The following is a 10,524-nucleotide window of genomic DNA, read 5'->3' as shown; positions in this document are numbered from 1 at the left end:
ATATATATATATATATTACCTACTGGCGGTCGCCAGTAGGTAGTTATAGTTAGGATTTTTTTCAATGTTAAATCTCAAAATTCTATTTGGAATAACTTTGGCGCCGGTTGACGAATCTGCCTGAAAATTTCCTCAAAATGGCCTCGCGGCGTTCCGGTCCTTCCCTGAAAGTTTGGGGGGGATTCGTCAAGCGGGGGCCGAGATAAAAGGGGGGTCCCAAAACGCGTTTTCCCCATGTTAATTTCCATAGGGCGGTCGATTTCACTTTTAGCCCGAACGGCTGAATGGATTTCCACCAAACTTGGCAAAATTGTAGGGACTGGTAGCCCGATGTGCCTTTGCTATGTCTCAAGATATGTGCTCCAGTGGATTTTGAGTAATTAAGGTTCAAAAAAATATATATATCTATAGCAGCGCTCCGGTAAGCGCACCGGTACGCGCACCGGGCGCGCCACGCGACTTACGCGCAGAAAGCTGATTGGCTCTGGGGTGTCTGTAAACATTCTAAACAGTCCGGAGCGGCCGCCATCTTGTGTCTCGGTAGGATCGAGACACAAGAGGTGGCCAAAACAAAGGGGGAAATGACCATAAGGGGGCAGAGTAGACCCCCCCTTGACCCCCTAGGTTTGATGTGGGGGCCATAAAAGGGCCCCACGGGGCAAAAAAAAAATTTCTTTTTTTGATTTTCGCGGGGGGAGCGCCCGGTACGCGCACCGGGGAGCGTACCGGGGAGCGTACCATGGGGAAAAAGAATGACAGTTTTAAAAGTAGCTGATTAGAAAAAAAAATGTTTAGTTGTTTTTTTTATACATACACATACATATATATAAATGCATATGCACATATATATATGCATATATGTCTATATGTGTGCGTGTAGAGAGAGGTAGAGAGGTAGAGGTGTAGAGGTAGAGAGGTAGAGAGGTAGCGGTAGAGAGGTAGAGATTAGTAGAGAGAGAAGAGAGAGGTAGAGAGTAGAGAGTGAGTAATAGAGAGTAGAGAGTGAGTAGTAGAGAGTAGTAAAGAGCAGTAGAGAGAGTAGCAGAGTGAGTAGTAGAGAGTAGTAGAGTGAATAGTAGAGTGAGTAGTAGAGAGTGAGTAGTAGAGAGTGAGTAGTAGAGAGTAGTAGAGAGTAAGTAGTAGAGTGAGTAGTAGAGAGCAGTAGAGAGTGAGTAGTAGAGAGTAGGAGAGAGTAAGTAGTAGAGAGTAGTGGAGAATATTCCAAAGTTTGGCACAGCACCACTTTCACAATGAGTCCAATCAAATCATATCACTTAGAGTACTTATTGAAGCGCTGAATCTTGGTGTATATTCAAATGCTTTTATTTTCCTTAAGTTTATGTACCACAGCCAGCCGAAACGTTTCGTTCTGTACAACAGAACTTTTTCAGGGCGTTCTTATTTCCTTCAAGTTATGTCGGTATCCCGTTGTCATATAACTAGATATTTCTTCCAAATGTTAGACGAGACATAAGTATATTCTTATTAAAAGTGACTAGGTATCAATTTTACCCACACAATTCGGGCAGACTTGAGTAATTTATAGCATCCTCAAAGTCAGTCTTTCAAAAATTCCAAAGTATAGGACATGATAATCCAAATCCAAATGTTTCTCAAGAAAAGTCATTTACAATCGTTCGGAATATCGGTGTTTGGGCAGATATGATCCAGGGACCCCCAGTATGCAAGGGGAATTAGTCCCCCCTCTGCAAAGGCGCCAGTGGCCTGCATTGCAGAGAGGTATAACAAGGGTGTGGCCTCATTACACTTCTCTGCAATGCAGCTCCCTCGCGCATACTGGAGGCTCCTGGTGGACTAGTTGACCCCAGGGACCCCCAGTATGCAAGGGGAATTAGTTCCCCCTCTGCAAACGCGGCAGTGGGCTGCGTTGCAGAGAGGTGTAACAAGGGGCATAGTCTCATTACACCTCTGCAATGCAGCCCCAGGCGCATACTGGAGGTTCCAGGTGGGCTAATTGGCCCCCAGGGGCCCCCAGTATGCAAGGGGAATTAGTTTCCCCTCTTCAAACATGCACGGGGGCTGCGTTGCAGAGAGGTGTAAAAAGGGTTGTGGCTTCATTACACCTCTCTGCAATGCAGTCCCCTGGCGCATACTGGAGATTCCTGGTGGGCTTTCAGGTCTTATATAGTTAGGAATTAGCATTAAAAAAACCTTTGAAATTCACTGAAAAAACCACAGGTTTCACACCAGTTATAGTTAGGAATTAGCATTTAAAAAACCTTTGAAATTCACTGAAAAAACCATAGGTTTCACACCAGTTATAGTTAGGAATTAGCATTTAAAAAACCTATTAAATTCACTGACAAAACCAGTTATAGTTAGCTGGAAATTTTACTGACATAAAACCATTGAAATTCCCACGTTATAGTTAGTTGGACTCACTATAACTTGCGCGCCTGCAATGCACTGCTGATGACGTCACATATTACATCACTCATGACATGGTCAGTGACATCACTCATGACATCACTGATGACACCATCCAGTGAATGTGTGTCTTTCTGAAAAATAAATTTGTTTTATATATGTATTTGTAAAGGTCGATGGAAGAATAAATGTTTAAATAGGTGTGTAAATGGATGTTTTTTTTAAAAAAAATTGGTTGGTTAACTGGCTTATTAAGTGTATCTTAGTGAATACATATATTAGCGAGTATTGTTTAAATATTTAAATGTTTGTATCAGTGTTTCTCTTTGTGTATAAGTGGCTGCAGGGGTTGGTGACTGACTCACTGTTTGTATGTGTTTTGAAGACAGCATATGTGCAGGACTGTATGGGTGGACGAGTGTGTATATGTGTGTGTTAGTGAGTGAATGACTGTCTCACTAGTGTCTTCATTAGTAACGACATATGTTTTAATCTAGTATATGTGAGTATTGATGTATATAAGTGAGTATAGTATATATAGTGAGAGATTGTAGGAGTTCCTGTTTAAATAAGTATGTGTTTCTATAAGTGATTGTTTAAGAGAGTAAGTATGTGTAAGTTTCCTTAGAAGTAAGGTGGTAGTGTGTGTATAAATGTATATGCAAATAAATGGATGTTCAATAGTTTATTTGCATGTGTGAGTATGTGTGTGAGTAACTTTTGGATGACTGCTGATGTGTAACAGGATGTATAGGTGTATCACTACATATGATGAGTGAGTATATATATGAGTGACTATATAGAACTGTTGGTGAATGAGTGGATGAGTATATAGATGGTGGAATTACTGAATTGGTTGTTGTTACTGGTTTGGGTATCTCCATTTTTTTGAAAATGTTTGTTTCTATTTTTGAATATGTGTTTCAAGCGTTACATTACACTGAAATTAGGTCTGTCACTCTGTCACAAGGATGGTGTCATCAGTGATGTCATGAGTGATGTCACTGACCATGTCATGAGTGATGTAATATGTGACGTCATCAGCAGTGCATTGCAGGCGCGCAAGTTATAGTGAGTCCAACTAACTATAACGTGGGAATTTCAATGGTTTTATGTCAGTAAAATTTCCAGCTAACTATAACTGGTGTGAAACCTATGGTTTTTTCAGTGAATTTAATAGGCTTTTTAAATGCTAATTCCTAACTATAACCGGTGTGAAACCTATGGTTTTTTCAGTGAATTTCATAGGTTTTTTAAATGCTAATTCCTAACTACAACTGGTGTGAAACCTATGGTTTTTTCAGTGAATATATATATACTTCATTGCTGTTTTGTGGCCAGGTCTGCGCTGCAACGGGGGTTTGGGCGTTTGGGGACTTGAGGAGTTCTCGACACTGAAATTACGGGGTCACACAGCAAACATTGTGCCCCCTCCTGCTTCAGGCACAACGGCGCTCACTATGAGCATAATTTTGCCCCACGGAGGTACTTACCGGAACATTGCATGCTGGTACCAGTAGTGTCTCACACCAGGACATCAGCTGTTTTCAATCGGGTGGGGCCTGCCTGAACTTCCACCAATGGGAGAGCCTGTGATTGTACTTCAGGAGGGAAAATGTGAAACCCCATGCAAGCGGCATCTGAGGAAGGCGTTGTACGCCGAAATGCATTATGCCTAAAAGCCTGTGATTAAAGAGCTCCTTGAAATTCCCCGCTGTGTCCTCTGAATTACTCAGAAGTGGAGTGGTTTGTCGGAGATATTTTCACGCGCATGCCAGAGGTGCGTGACAGAGGACCCGCCCTACAAAGAGGTCTGTGTATACTTCTGGCGAAGTGGCAAATCGTTTCCAAGGGATTGGATTTCACAGACACACCCCAAGACCATTGCAGACCGGCGGTCTCTGCGCATTGGCAGTCCGTGAACTACACGGGAAAGCAGGATGACTTCATTGCTGTTTTGTGGCCAGGTCTGCGCTGCAACGGGGGTTTGGGCGTTTGGGGACTTGAGGAGTTCTCGACACTGAAATTACGGGGTCACACAGCAAACATTGTGCCCCCTCCTGCTTCAGGCACAACGGCGCTCACTATGAGCATAATTTTGCCCCACGGAGGTACTTACCGGAACATTGCATGCTGGTACCAGTAGTGTCTCACACCAGGACATCAGCTGTTTTCAATCGGGTGGGGCCTGCCTGAACTTCCACCAATGGGAGAGCCTGTGATTGTACTTCAGGAGGGAAAATGTGAAACCCCATGCAAGCGGCATCTGAGGAAGGCGTTGTACGCCGAAATGCATTATGCCTAAAAGCCTGTGATTAAAGAGCTCCTTGAAATTCCCCGCTGTGTCCTCTGAATTACTCAGAAGTGGAGTGGTTTGTCGGAGATATATATATATATATATATATGTTTTCACGCACAGTTTATCCTTCCAACTGCTCGGGCCCCGTGGGAGGTGGCGTACATGCCGGCGGAGCACGCTGGTAATAAATTCCCATACACAAGTTCCAAATAACGTGCGCTCTCGGTAACAAAGGATCCATCAGGTTTCCAAAGTTCAAGGGTGTTTATTCACTCACAACATGTTTCAGCTTACTTGGAAGCCTTGGTCACGTAAATGAATGTGCTCAAAACAAAACTGATAAAGCATTCAGCAAGTGCTGGACATAAACGTAGGACTAAAAATTAATGCTTTTAGTCACGACGTGTGGCAGACATTTTGTAGTGTGAGACAAAGTTCTGTCAAAATAGCAGACAAGCCCATGCAAACATTGCGGTCTAAAAATTTGCATTTTCAAAATTACCCCACTTATATCACAGGAGAAAATGTCCCAAATGAAAAAACCATCATGTATATCTGGGGTTTAGACAACGTGCTGTCACAAATAATACAAAGCAGACAGGGTTGGATTGGGATTCAAAATCGGCCCGTGCACGCTAAAAAAAAGTGGCCCACATTTGCATAGTACCTTTCCCCACAACACTGCTTCGGCAAATTTGATATAATGGGTGGGAAGGGAGGGGTTACAAAAAACAAGTGAGGCCGCTTTTGCTCAGGCCCCCTGCCCCCGCTCAATCAGCATATATTAATCGGCCGGCCCAGGGAGAGAAAGGGAGTGACACCTCTGCCAATTGATGCAAGGGAGGTAATGGACGCCCATATGCCTCCAGCAAGGCCACTCGAGCACCTGCTGGGCCGCTGGCGGTATCCTGACAGCGCAGAAAATGCCCCCAGGCTGCTCAAAAAAGCAGCCCACAGCTGCAGCTCAGACACCGGCCCCTCGGGCATTGCCCGACTGCCCGCGTTACCAATCCAACGCTGAATGCAGAGACATCCGTCCCGTACCAGGTCTGGTGTGCCACATATGGCAGAAATCTTGTAATAGGAAACAAAGTACTGTGTAAAATACGAAGTTGCTCCTGCGGACACTGCAGTCTCAGTTAATGCCAGACTTCAATCTCAGTAGAAAATTCCACAAAAGATAGTCAAGGCATGTGCAATAGGGGTTTAACCGATGCGCTGCCACGAAACATGTATAAAGGGCAGAGGCGTGCGTCCCGCACCAATTCAAGTATTTGCAAAATGCAAACTATAAGGACAGTAGCTAGGCAGATCCAGATTACCACGTCAAATATGTGTGTGCTTAAAGAATAAAGAACATCAAATAGATTTTGCCTGGAATGTCCAACATATGAAAGGGGCAGGCATAGCCCGTACTAGATCGAAGTTTGAAACAGCAACATGTCCAAATATGATGGGCAAGTGCCCTCAACGTATCTGTTAAATACTAACGATGGACAGGTTCACAAGGCACGAGTGCTGGGTGATGGTGGCTGGGTCTCACACAAGTAGCTCAGTTCGTACTAGAGATGTTAAGTAATACTTGCCGAAGGTGCCCATCAGTTAGAACGTGCTCAGTAATAAGATGGTGAAAATTGTAGGTTGCCCATGAACAGTGATTGCTGTGGCTGGGCCCCTTTCAGAAGAAACATAATAAAACAATGTCAATTACAATGTAGATTAAAAACAGTACAACAAAATAAATAAACTTGACTAAATGGTAGGAGAGAGAACATGGAAAAATTGCAAAAATAGAGAACAGATTGCAGGTGCCTGCAAACATGAAGCCAAAGGAACCTTCTGAAAAAAATAAATAGTCTTTAATTCTCCCTAAGATGTATTGCAAGTTCCTCGCCTTGGTTCAGGCCCCCCGGATCTTTAGTCTGGAAATCTACATTATACTTGGATTCCCTATATCTGAGTTTTAACACCCTGTTTCCTCCTGGTGATTTGCTCTAAAATGAGAAAATATCCCCCCAAAAAATAATTAAAAAAATAAAATAAAATTAAAAATATATATATATATACATATTCACTGAAAAAAACATAAATTTCACACCAGTTATAGTAAGGTGGAAATTTTACTCGCATAAAACCATTGAAATTCCCACGTTATAGTTAGTTGGACTTAAGCATGGGCGGAAAATCCGTTTCGCTCGCGGATTTTGCGGATTTTCGGTAAATTCGCAATCCGCGAGATTCGTGAATCTCCCGCAAAATCCGCAAATCCGCGAGCAGCGGATTTTGCTCACACTGTTCGCGTGAGTTCGCGGCTTCCCAGTACAACTTCGCGCCCCGCGAATAAGTGCAAAATTGCAGAAATACGATCTTAGCAAAACTGAAACTACTTACCAGGTTCAAAAGTTCAGGCTCATCATTAGTAGCCATTTCCTGTGGTGCTTCCTGAGGGGCCCCTCCAGAGTTCAGTTGCCAGTTGCAACTATTATGTGACCCTGCTCTGAACCTCAGAATAGTTACACATATGCCACAAAGGTCCTGAATTACAGCTAAGGGAGACAAGCAGGAGCCAGGCTGGAAGTTCAAATCCATTAATCAGCCCCTAATTCATTATTGTCAGTTGGGGCAGGGCAGGTGTTGTAACTAATTTTGCAACAATGAAAGCACTTAGCAAGTGCAAAAGATCACTAATCAGGAAGCACTAAGGAAGCAGGTGCCAGCTAAAAAAATATTCTGTGACACATTAATCAGCCCCAAATTAATTCAGGTCACTTGAGGCAGAGAAGGTGTGCTTGCGTTGCCACAATAATGTACACTGACTGGACAACCAGAGGGTGCTGTGATGAAACAGAGGGTGGCATGGGTGGGCCAGAGGGTGGCATGAGTAGTCAGAGAGTGGCAGTGGTGACAGAGAGTGGCAGTGATGAAGAAGAGTGTCCCAAACAGGCTGGACACGTAGAAACAACAAGTTCGGGAAACTTGCGACCCGACAGGTAAGTTCGCAATTTGCGACATTGTACAAAACCCTCGCGAACTGGCAGAAACCCGCGCAAACACAAAAAAAAAATCCGCAAATTCACGAGAATTCGCGGATTTTGCGGATTGCGAGTTCGCAAATCCGCAAAATTCGCGAACGCGAGATTCGCAAAATTCGCCCATGCTTAGTTGGACTCACTATAACTTGCGCGTGCAATGCACTGCTGATGATGTCACATATTACATCACTCATGACATGGTCAGTGACATCACTCATGACATCACTGATGACATCTCAAATGACGAACCAAGGCGCGAAACGCAAAGCCCCGGAACTGATCCGAGGCGCGGCGCGGAACGCGGAACGTAAGCATAACAGGTCATGTGACTAGTTCATAAAACTTTTCATTGGTTCATTTTACTTTTAGTTTCCTAATGATGGAACGCTTGATCATATGACGTAAAATAAACACTTTTCATTGGTTTAGAACATTTTTTTTTCCCAAATGATGAAAGTCCCACCTTTTTTCCTCACTCCGACTTTCATTTTTATGAGAGAAAGACCTATTTTTGCTTGCTTAGACATGGCATTTGTATTAGCTGCAGCTGGTGGATCCCCACCACCTCCACCACCACCAAAGAAGAGAGGACCAACTTGCCAGGTCATCTTCCAACAAGAGGAAGAAGAAGAGGAAGACGAGGAACAGGAGCAAGGGACAAGGCCGTTTTTGAAAGAAATGCCAAGGACGTCCCATGTTAAAGTAAACTTTATCTGGCAATTTTTTTCTTTACCTCCTCATGAAAAAAAAGTAAATGCCAGGTACGTTACCTGCCTCATCTGCCACGATAAACTCTCCAGAGGGACCGAGAAAAAATATAGCTATGGTAATTATACCATGCATCGACACATGGAGAGGTGGCACCCTCTTAGTTATAGTGCTGACCAACTTAAAGATTTGGTCGATAACCCCCGACCGGCCAAAACATCCACCAATGACCTAGCAATAACTGAATCAGAGGCAAGGGAAACGGTCCCAAATCTCTTTGGACAGATGAGATTGACATGTGTAGCTTGTGGAAAATTAATTTCATGTGGAGAGAGGAGTATTACTCTAATAATAATAATAATAAAGGATTTTATAAAGCGCCTGGTGACGCCATCTCGGCGTATCCCCGCGCTGTGGAGAGAGAAACAGGGGAAGTAAGCGACCTAAAGGGCGAAAAGGTGAGTCTTCAAGAGTCTCCTGAATACGGCCTCTGTCTCAGCCAATCTAATGTGCAAAGGAAGAAGGTTCCAATTTTTGGCCGCCAGCGCCCTAAAGGAGCGCCCTCCCATTCTTGCTTTGTTTATACGGGGGGCACACAGAAGCCCGGTACCCTTGGAACGCAGTTCTCTGTTGGGCACATAGGGAATTGCAAGATCCTTCAGATATTCAGGTGCTACCTGAGAGGTAATCCTTTAGCACAAGAGGAGCGCTTTAAACAGGATTCTCTTTTTTATAGGGAGCCAGTGAAGAGCAGCTAGAGAAGGCTTGGAGGCTGCTCTTCTGGGAAGCCTGAGGACCAGACGGGCCGCTGTGTTCTGTAGAACCTGAAGTTTTTTAATGTTCTTCTCAGTGGTACCTAAGAGAAGGACATTCCCGTAGTCAATGCGGGAAGTGACCAGGGCTTGAGTCATCGTGCGTCTGGCCTCTAGAGGAAGGAGGTCTAGGGTGCGATTTAAGGTCTTCAGTACACCAAAGCACTTTCCTGTTAGCCTCTGGACGTGGCTGTCATAAGAGAGTCTGGGATCAACCCAAACACCCAGGTTCTTAGCTTCCTTGCATGGGGAAGGCATGGTACCTAGACAGGAAGGCCACCAGTCCCGGGTCCAGCTGTCCGAGTTACCCCCAATCACCAGCACCTCAGTTTTAGAACCATTGAGCTTGAGGCAGTGTTGGTTCATCCAGCCTGCAAGCTCCTGCATACATGTTCTAAAATTAGCAGCAGCCAAGGTGGGTGTCTGGGATAGGGAGATGAGGAGTTGCGTATCGTCGGCATAAGATACAATATTTATGCCGTACGATTGAACCACCTCCGCCAGTGGAGCCATATACAGGTTGAACAAGGTGGGGCTCAGGGCAGAGCCCTGAGGCACCCCCTGTTCCAGGGCAATGCTGTCAGAAAGGGAATTGCCTCTCTGAACCTGGAAGCTTCGGTCTATAAGGAAAGATTTAAGCCATCCCAATGCCTCCTTTGTGACCCCAGCCTGGTTTAGACACTGTAGCAGGGTGGAATGGGCCACAGTGTCAAACGCAGCACTGAGGTCGAGCATTATGAGTGCCATCGTATGACCCTCATCAGCTCCTGCCCTGAGCGTTTCAGTAGCTCTCAAGAGGGCTGTCTCGGTGGAGTAATTAGTCCGAAAACCGGACTGGGAGCTGTGCAGGCATTTATTAGCTTCAAAGTGAGCCATAAGTTGTTTGTTAGCAATTTTTTCGGTCACTTTGGCCAGATAGGGTAGTAGAGAGATAGGTCTTAGATTTTCCAAGGTGTCCAGGCTTACATTAGGCTTCTTTTTGATAGGTAGAACAATAGCCTTCTTCCAGTCAGTAGGTAGGTGCGCAGAGGAGAAGGACAGCCGAATAATCTGCCTGAAGTAGGGTTCCAATACCTGTAGGCCCTCTCCGAGTACTTTCGGGGGAGCAGGGTCCCTAGGTGAGCCAGATTTGACGCTTTTACAAATGTTTATAAGCGTATCGGGAGTGGGAACCGAGAAGCATTGGAGGCAGGACTCAGTGGGCTTAGTAACAGCACTCTCTGTAAAATCATGGCCAGACGGCAGCTTATCAGAGAAACTGGTGTAGATGTTAGTGATCTTATCT

The sequence above is a fragment of the Lissotriton vulgaris genome, chromosome 4_1 (genome assembly GCF_964263255.1).
Source record: "Lissotriton vulgaris chromosome 4_1, aLisVul1.2, whole genome shotgun sequence".
Taxonomy (NCBI): Eukaryota; Metazoa; Chordata; class Amphibia; order Caudata; family Salamandridae; genus Lissotriton; species Lissotriton vulgaris.
This window is presented reverse-complemented; position numbering follows the sequence as displayed.